At 42.3% G+C, this 7,500-nt stretch overlaps 1 long non-coding RNA gene across 1 annotated transcript in view; it reads left to right on the forward strand.

Moving 5' to 3' along the window:
* The first annotated feature begins 1,990 nt into the window (after positions 1 to 1,990).
* The window catches only part of LOC135098841 (uncharacterized), an 88,019-nt gene continuing 82,509 nt past the window's right edge, over positions 1,991 to 7,500 (forward strand). Inside the window, exon 1 of the long non-coding RNA XR_010267426.1 lies at positions 1,991 to 2,225. This is a non-coding gene — a long non-coding RNA (uncharacterized LOC135098841). The remainder of the gene's footprint in view (positions 2,226 to 7,500) is intronic.

Below are 7,500 nucleotides of genomic sequence, written 5' to 3' on the forward strand. Positions count from 1 at the left end.
AGCTTCAGTTTACCTAACCTAACCTAACCTAACCTAACCTAACCTAACCTAACCTAACCTAACCTAACCTAACCTAACCTAACCTAACCTAAAAAATTATCAAGAATTGCAGACACGACTCCACAATCTTGTACTCGACCTGAACGAAGGCAAGAAGACCATTGGAGAATTCCTTCGTGGCATAAGTCATAACCTTAGAGGTGGTCAGCCAAATGTGTAGCCCTTTTAAATACATTCATGAATATTTTGTTCTTATTTTTAATTTTAAATAATTTTAGTACATTTTTAATAACAGAACAGATTAGAGAACTTTTTTGGATAATAAAACAGACTAGAGATTTTTTCCTTTACTTAATAAGCAAGCTACTAAGTGCAATAGATTCCTAGTATTTTCTCCCGTGGCCAAAATGTCCTACCCACCGTGGCCAAAACGTCCTAGGGTGACATCCCGTGGCCAAATCGTCCGTGGCCAAATCGTCCGTGGCCAAATTGTCCGGATTCCGTGTGTGTGTGTGTGTGTAGAATGAATTGAACTGAGTTGATTGAATCCACTCAGACTTTATGAATAAGTAAGCAATGCATCTCCATCAAAATTTATGAAATTATGCAAAAATACATGCAGTATGAAATAAACATATTCAAAACGAAATGGCTTATTAAGTATAATACTTTTGAACACTGCATACATATCACGCAGTGCCACAATTTCCCCTTTACAGTGAGACAAGAGCGTGGAATTCGTCTCTTGCACCACCACCACCATCACCACCACTGCACTTGTTCCAAAGTCTATCCTCTGTGTACACATCTGCGTGTGTGCGTGTTCGAAGCTGTCTGCTCTTTGTTTACGAACAAAAGCCGGACTGTTGTTAATACTTTACAGCACTATTTTCCAACCTGGGGGAAATTTTAGGATTTCAGGGGGAAAATCTATTGAGGGAAATAAAAACTACCAGCTATTGGCCGACAGAAAAAAAAACAAAAACTCATAATATGGTTGTTAAGTTTTGTTGAAGTACTATATATAAATACAAATCAAAATTTATGCTAGGATTGCCTTTAGTAATGACTTTGTACGAGTTTTTACATTTCCTTTTCACTCTATGAAGGAGGAAATCCTAACAGGTGAACTGGTTGAAAGGGGAAAAGACGAAAAAAAAAAAAGTTTGTGAACTACTGGTTTACATAATCAGTTTCATCGCTATTTGTGGCTAATCATTCAACTAAGTCTTCAGCAGCGCACATATATGTTTATCAACACTCCTTTGAGCATCCGCAGTTCGCACGACAGCTAGGAACACAACATGCTATTATGAGCACAGGTGACAGGGAAACAAGGGGACAGCTAGTTAACTTTGAACACAACACTTGGAACAAATGCATACTCTGTACCAATTAAGCTTCCCTGTTCAGTACTCACCGAGCTGCTCAACGCCTCGTCACTTACACCCACTGCTAGCTTCCTAACTCCCGTGGTCTTCAATATATGTCACTGTCCACTGACGACACGAATACGTAGACACGTACCTCTCACAAACCTTAAAAGACAAACTGGCAACCGCAAGGCAGCTAGCCGCTCTCTGTTATATCTATCTATATATATGTATATTTTTCTCTAAACAGTGATGATTGACTATTTTTTTTGCTGAATATGAATAAAAATATTTTTTGTGATGAAAATATTACATATAAATTGTAAATAAAGACCATATTAGTGACCCACACTAATTGTTTTACTGATTAGGCTAAACGAGCATTTGCTATAAGTTACCAATCCATTCCTATTACATAATTTTGTTTGCATTATGGTTTTTGTGCATTTATTCTTCCTTTTATTTTCCTAATCAGTCTTATTTTGATTTTACCTTCATACTGTATTGACAAGCCAAGAAAATGTTCAAAATGTCGAGATGATCCTCTATTAGTAATCTCATTTCCTTTTTTTTCTTGTTTTTCTTATGGATCTTTCAGCTATATTCTTCTTATTGTTTTGTTAAAAAAAAGAGAAAAAGAAAACACAATTTCATGATATATAAATGTGAAAAGACGAATGATTATGAATGACATTTAATATTATCGTACGCCGATGGCGGGAAGAGGCTGCTGTGCGTAGCAGATTGCGCAAAGTATTCTTGTGTTTTCTTGCTCGAAGTGTTGACGTGCCGTGATCCTGACGAAGGGGAGAGTGTACCAGTGTTCAGGGATAGACGAAGCGTCATGCACTGGTGAGTACTAGAATCACGCTAGAACACAAAAATAGTGTCACATTTCATCATGACATTGAGTGTGATCTTTGCAATTGTACAACCTGCTCCAACTTGCCTAACTCGTTCATAATCCCGTCACTCCCTATCCCTGCCTACTCAGGGCTTCCATCTACCCTTCACATCTCTCCTTCATAATATTCTTTTGCTCTCTCTCTCTCTCTCTCTCTCTCTCTCTCTCTCTCTCTCTCTCTCTCTCTCTCTCTCTCTCTCTCTCTCTCTCTCTGCATTGAGCGTTCTGACCACTGAGAGCAAAATAACCTTTCTTTTTTTATTGCAATGACAAATGTTGGTGAGGCATTTTAAGGGAGTGTTACGAATGTTTTGTGGTCGTGATATCCAACAAGTCCATTACACAAACAATATATTATTTTTAAGCTGTTTTCATGTTTTTTGATACGATTTTGTAAGTGTTTCTTGACATGTGGGTAGGAAGGAGAGAGGCTAATAATGGTAGTAATAGTAGTAGCAGTAGTAGTAGTAGTAGTAGTAGTAATAAGGTAACAAGCGTCATACTGTCGTTAGCTGCCAAACAGTTAAAGGAAGCCTTGTGGGAAAGCATTGTCGGTGAGGTAATGACAGGCTTCCATGCAATAGTAATGGCTAAACTTGCAACCAATGGCTCCAGGTGACGTCACGCAAGCCATGTTCGCTCACCATTGCATTTTTAACCCTAATTCAAGGTGCGGGTTTTTTTTTTTTTTTTTCTTTCGTTAAACTTTCATGATAACTTCCTATCAAATGAAAACTTTGTGATATTTCAAGAATTAGAAAAAGAAAAAAGAAAAAGAAATTGAGAGAGAGAGAGAGAGAGAGAGAGAGAGAGAGAGAGAGAGAGAGAGAGAGAGAGAGAGAGAGAGAGAGAGAGAGAGAGAGAGGTTAAACTTTCATGATAACTTGCTCTCAAATGAAAACTTTGTGATATTTCAAGAATTAGAAGAAGAAAAAGAAAAAAATCGAGAGAGAGAGAGAGAGAGAGAGAGAGAGAGTGTGTGTGTTGGTATGAGTGAACAGTGGTGTTTGGCGTACACCTAATGTGAGGCGAAAAGTGAAGAGATGAAGGGCGGTGAAGGAAACGAGAGGGGAGGCATTAGGTCGTGTGTGATGAAACAGGATATACGTTGCCTTAATAATAAATGGAATGTATTTGATTTTCCTTCCTTGCGTAATTCTCCTCCGAAAAATATGTATTCAACAAATATTTGCCAGTGGAAGTTGGAATGAGAAGTTTAATAATCGCTCTCGGGCAGAAACTGTACCTTTGTTTTGTACAGCTTGTATGCTTTAATGGAAACTATGTAGCTTTGTGTTCGCTCTTTCCATGAAAAATCCGCACCATGTCAATATTGCCTCATTATGAAATATTAACATCATCCAAGAGTAATGAAAGATCGTAGAAAACACACAGATGAATGTAGATTTCAACTTAAAACGAAGTCAATGGTTTTTCAAGACTGTTTATATGATTCTAGTGATATAGTAAGGATATCATCAGTAGAAAAGAAAATGCCTTTGAGAGCTCGAAAGCTGATCCCTGTGGCAGTCCTGATGATTGGCAAAAGTGTATAACAACTGCATCGCCTCCCACAAGACACTCGCTGTAGAATTTCCAGACTCGTGTTTCTGTTACTTGTGTTCAGTGTGGTGTTTGTTGATGGAGGGCAGCGAGGCTGTGGTGCCTTAGCGAAACAATTCCTTGCCTTTCCACTGTTAAGTAAACACGCTTCTCTTTGCTAACATACAACACACCCTTTCGCAATGTAGATATTCCACCTTTAGTCTGTGTAGTCTTCACCGCCTCATAGAGTCTTCCAAGGTACGCTGAACTGCATCCTTTGTAGTAGACGGAATCACTCACTTACTGACTTAATTCCTTGTCTAGAGTTTAAGTGATAAAGTGTGTCTTCCCGCTGTCTTCCCTCAGAACGCTATGCTAGTCACACCAAGAGCAATTGTCTCGCGGCGTCTGTCCTGCTGCGCTGGTTCATCTTTCTCCATCACATTGCTGTTGTTCGTTGTATCTTCACCACCCTCACAGCGGGCGCTCCTAACCTGGTAACTGTCTCTTCCAGTCCAGCGGCTTCCTATCCATCATGCGAGGTATCTCATTCACTCACACCTGACGGACGAAATCGGGGAAGCGTAGACACACAGCTCAATACTCCACGCTCTGTTCACTATTACCTGCTTCCATTTTCCTCGTACATTTCTCGTCCTCTTTTCCAGCCCCACTTCATGCCGTCTTTATTGAGATGCACACACACACACACACACACACACACACACACACACACACACACACACACACACACACACACACACACACACACACACACACACATTACTTGCTTTCTTTTATAATTTACCCACTTTCCCTATTCCGCCCTGGCCATTCTCTCTCTCTCTCTCTCTCTCTCTCTCTCTCTCTCTCTCTCTCTCTCTCTCTCTCTCTCTCTCTCTCTCTCTCTCTCCCTCTTCGTTTTACAAGCTAATTAGTGTTAGAGAGAGAGAGAGAGAGAGAGAGAGAGAGAGAGAGAGAGAGAGAGAGAGAGAGAGAGAAAGAGAGAGACAGAGAGAGAGAGAGAGAGAGAAGACTGGGTAAGAAGACAAAAAAAGGATAAAACAAATGATGAAGAGAGTGGGTCATTAGTAAGACGTGGGACAAGAAAAGGGTATTTATAGAGATTAATGCAATGGTAGAGGGGGACCAAGTGAAACTGCCAGTGTAGAGGGAGGGAGAAGGTGTGTTGTACTCGTATTTGTGTGTGTGTGTGTGTGTGTGCTTCGGTATGAGCTTGTATTTCAGACTAAAGTTTTTTCTTCTTATTATTTTTGTATCTATAACAAAAAATGTATGTAAAGTATTCATAGGTTTTCATAATATTTAAGTAGAGTTTTTTTTTTTTTCTCTTCGTTGTGATATTTTAGATGAAATGAAAAGTTAGGTGTGAGGGCTGCTAACAAAGGTCAACAAACTGGGGGGGGGGCCTTCAGAATTTCCCTCGAGAAGCACCTACGTCAAGATCGAAGCTTACCTGGCGTCACTCACACGTACCTTGCACATGACACACCTGGTATATCTGTGGCTGCAGAGCGGCGTGAGGAAACCAAGGTGCACTACAAACTAAAAAGATGTGGTGAGCTCATGGCCTCGGGTTTGCTATCGGCAGTGTTTGTGATCGTGGCGCTCTTGGCGTAATATTGACGAGCGGTTAAGCCACCCGGACGGCTCCGGCACCGTAAGGGTTAATGATTCTCGCCGGGGAAGGCCAAACTTTTCTTCACTAGCGTCGTTAGTGTCTGGAGTTCCTTATCCTTCAATATCACGGAAAGTTTAACAATTACAGCTTTCAATTGCTGATTTAGACAGACTTCAAACTGCAATCTGCAACTGAGATACAACAAAATTTTTGCTCTTCTGAATGAATTTATGACCTTTCCTCACTGTACCATGGTAGTTATTCTACTGGCGATCACTCATATCAATCCTGCAAAAAACTTCCATGCAGTTTTTTCCTATTCTCTCAGGAACGGTTAGTGGGGGTGGTGGATGAGGGGGGGTGGAGCTCCGCTTCATCCCAAGGAAGCCGACAAAAATGTCTCCTCTTCTTTCCTTTCCTCTCCTCCTGTCCTTTGCTCGTCAATCAAGAGTGTTGTGCTAAAGCGGCCAGCGTGCCGAGGAGGGATGAGGAGGCTGTGTCCTCGAGGCCGGCAGCAAGCAAGGGTTTGGTGCGGGGCGGGGAGCCGTGATGGCATTGTCACCGCCATTAATCTGGACGGGCTGTCCTGTTAACCAAAATAACAAGGTACTCGCCGAGCTGCTCCTCTCCTCCCCACTCCACTCCACACCTCCACCAGGCCGCGGCCTCCTTCCAGCCACATCTCAGGCGGCTTATGGCTCACAATGACAGGTGCTGACGCCATCAAGCTGCTGACTTGCATAATATTCATATAATCATCAAGACAAACACGGTGGCTCCCCGCCACAACGTGATCCTTTTTACGTCTTTTTAATTTCAAGCCTGTTTAAATTTTTTTAAGGTGGGGGAAATCTTATAAAATTACGTGGTGGTGACTTACTCCCGCCTCCTCTTACCTTGCTATGGCAGATTACCATCCACTTTCACCATCATTTTCATACACTATGTGGTGTGAAGATTTTTCTTTTTTTTTTTTTTCTTTCTTTTTCATCGATCCCTTGACTGCTTACAGTATATGCTGGTGGCTGTGGGTTCTGTTCTATTTTTTCATCGATCCTCTTGACTGCTTACAGTATATGCTGGTGGCTGTGGGTACTGTTCTATTTTTTCATCGATCCCTTGGACTGCTTACAGTATATGCCTGGTGGTCGTGGATTCTGTTCTATTTTTTCATCGATCCCTTGACTGCTTACAGTATATGCTGGTGGCTGTGGATTCTGTTGTATTTTTTCATCGATCCCTTGACTGCTTACAGTATATGCTGGTGGCTGTGGATTCTGTTGTATTTTTTCATCGATCCCTTGACTGCTTACAGTATATGCTGGTGGCTGTGGGTTCTGTTCTATTTTTTTCTTGCCCCGTCCAGCACAGCGTTGTCTATTCTGAGTGGCACTGAAGCCCCTTGGTGGGATCTTCAGTGCACGCGGGTCACTGGGTGAGGGCAGCGGAGGCACAGGCTCCTTGCATATTTGGCAATCGATAGCTAACCGAGTTACCCGCCCACCAGTCCCTGCATCATGCCATTGATTGCATCTCTTATTTCATCTGCACCTTGCGTTTGGTGAGATTGTGCGGCTTTGCCAGCGATAAGGAATGAGCCGTGGCATCACCTCTCAGCCCAGCGCTGCCACACACGGGACTGACTGTTTGACCTCAGCCCCACGCTGCTCCACCCTACATCGCTGTGTTTGGCTAGTGTCACATGATGAAATAACCTCTCTCTCTCTCTCTCTCTCTCTCTCTCTCTCTCTCTCCCTCTCTCTCTCCTCCTCTCTCTCTCTCTCTCTCTCTCAAACACACACAGACGCACACACAAAGCCATTACTCCTCAAATACCGGAAATCTTGGGTTTTGCAGGTCCTTCCAGATATAAATTAAGTTATGAGGGCAGTGATGAACCCAGGCCGCGGGTGTGAATGGAATCCCGCAGTCCCAATAACGCACAGTGGCAATATTTCTGCCGCGGCGGCTCAGACTATTCTTTGGGAATGAACACTGACTCAAAATTGGTTTCCGGAAATTGCAACGACCAATAG

Source organism: Scylla paramamosain, unplaced genomic scaffold (genome assembly GCF_035594125.1).
Source record: "Scylla paramamosain isolate STU-SP2022 unplaced genomic scaffold, ASM3559412v1 Contig87, whole genome shotgun sequence".
NCBI classification, from domain to species: domain Eukaryota; kingdom Metazoa; phylum Arthropoda; class Malacostraca; order Decapoda; family Portunidae; genus Scylla; species Scylla paramamosain.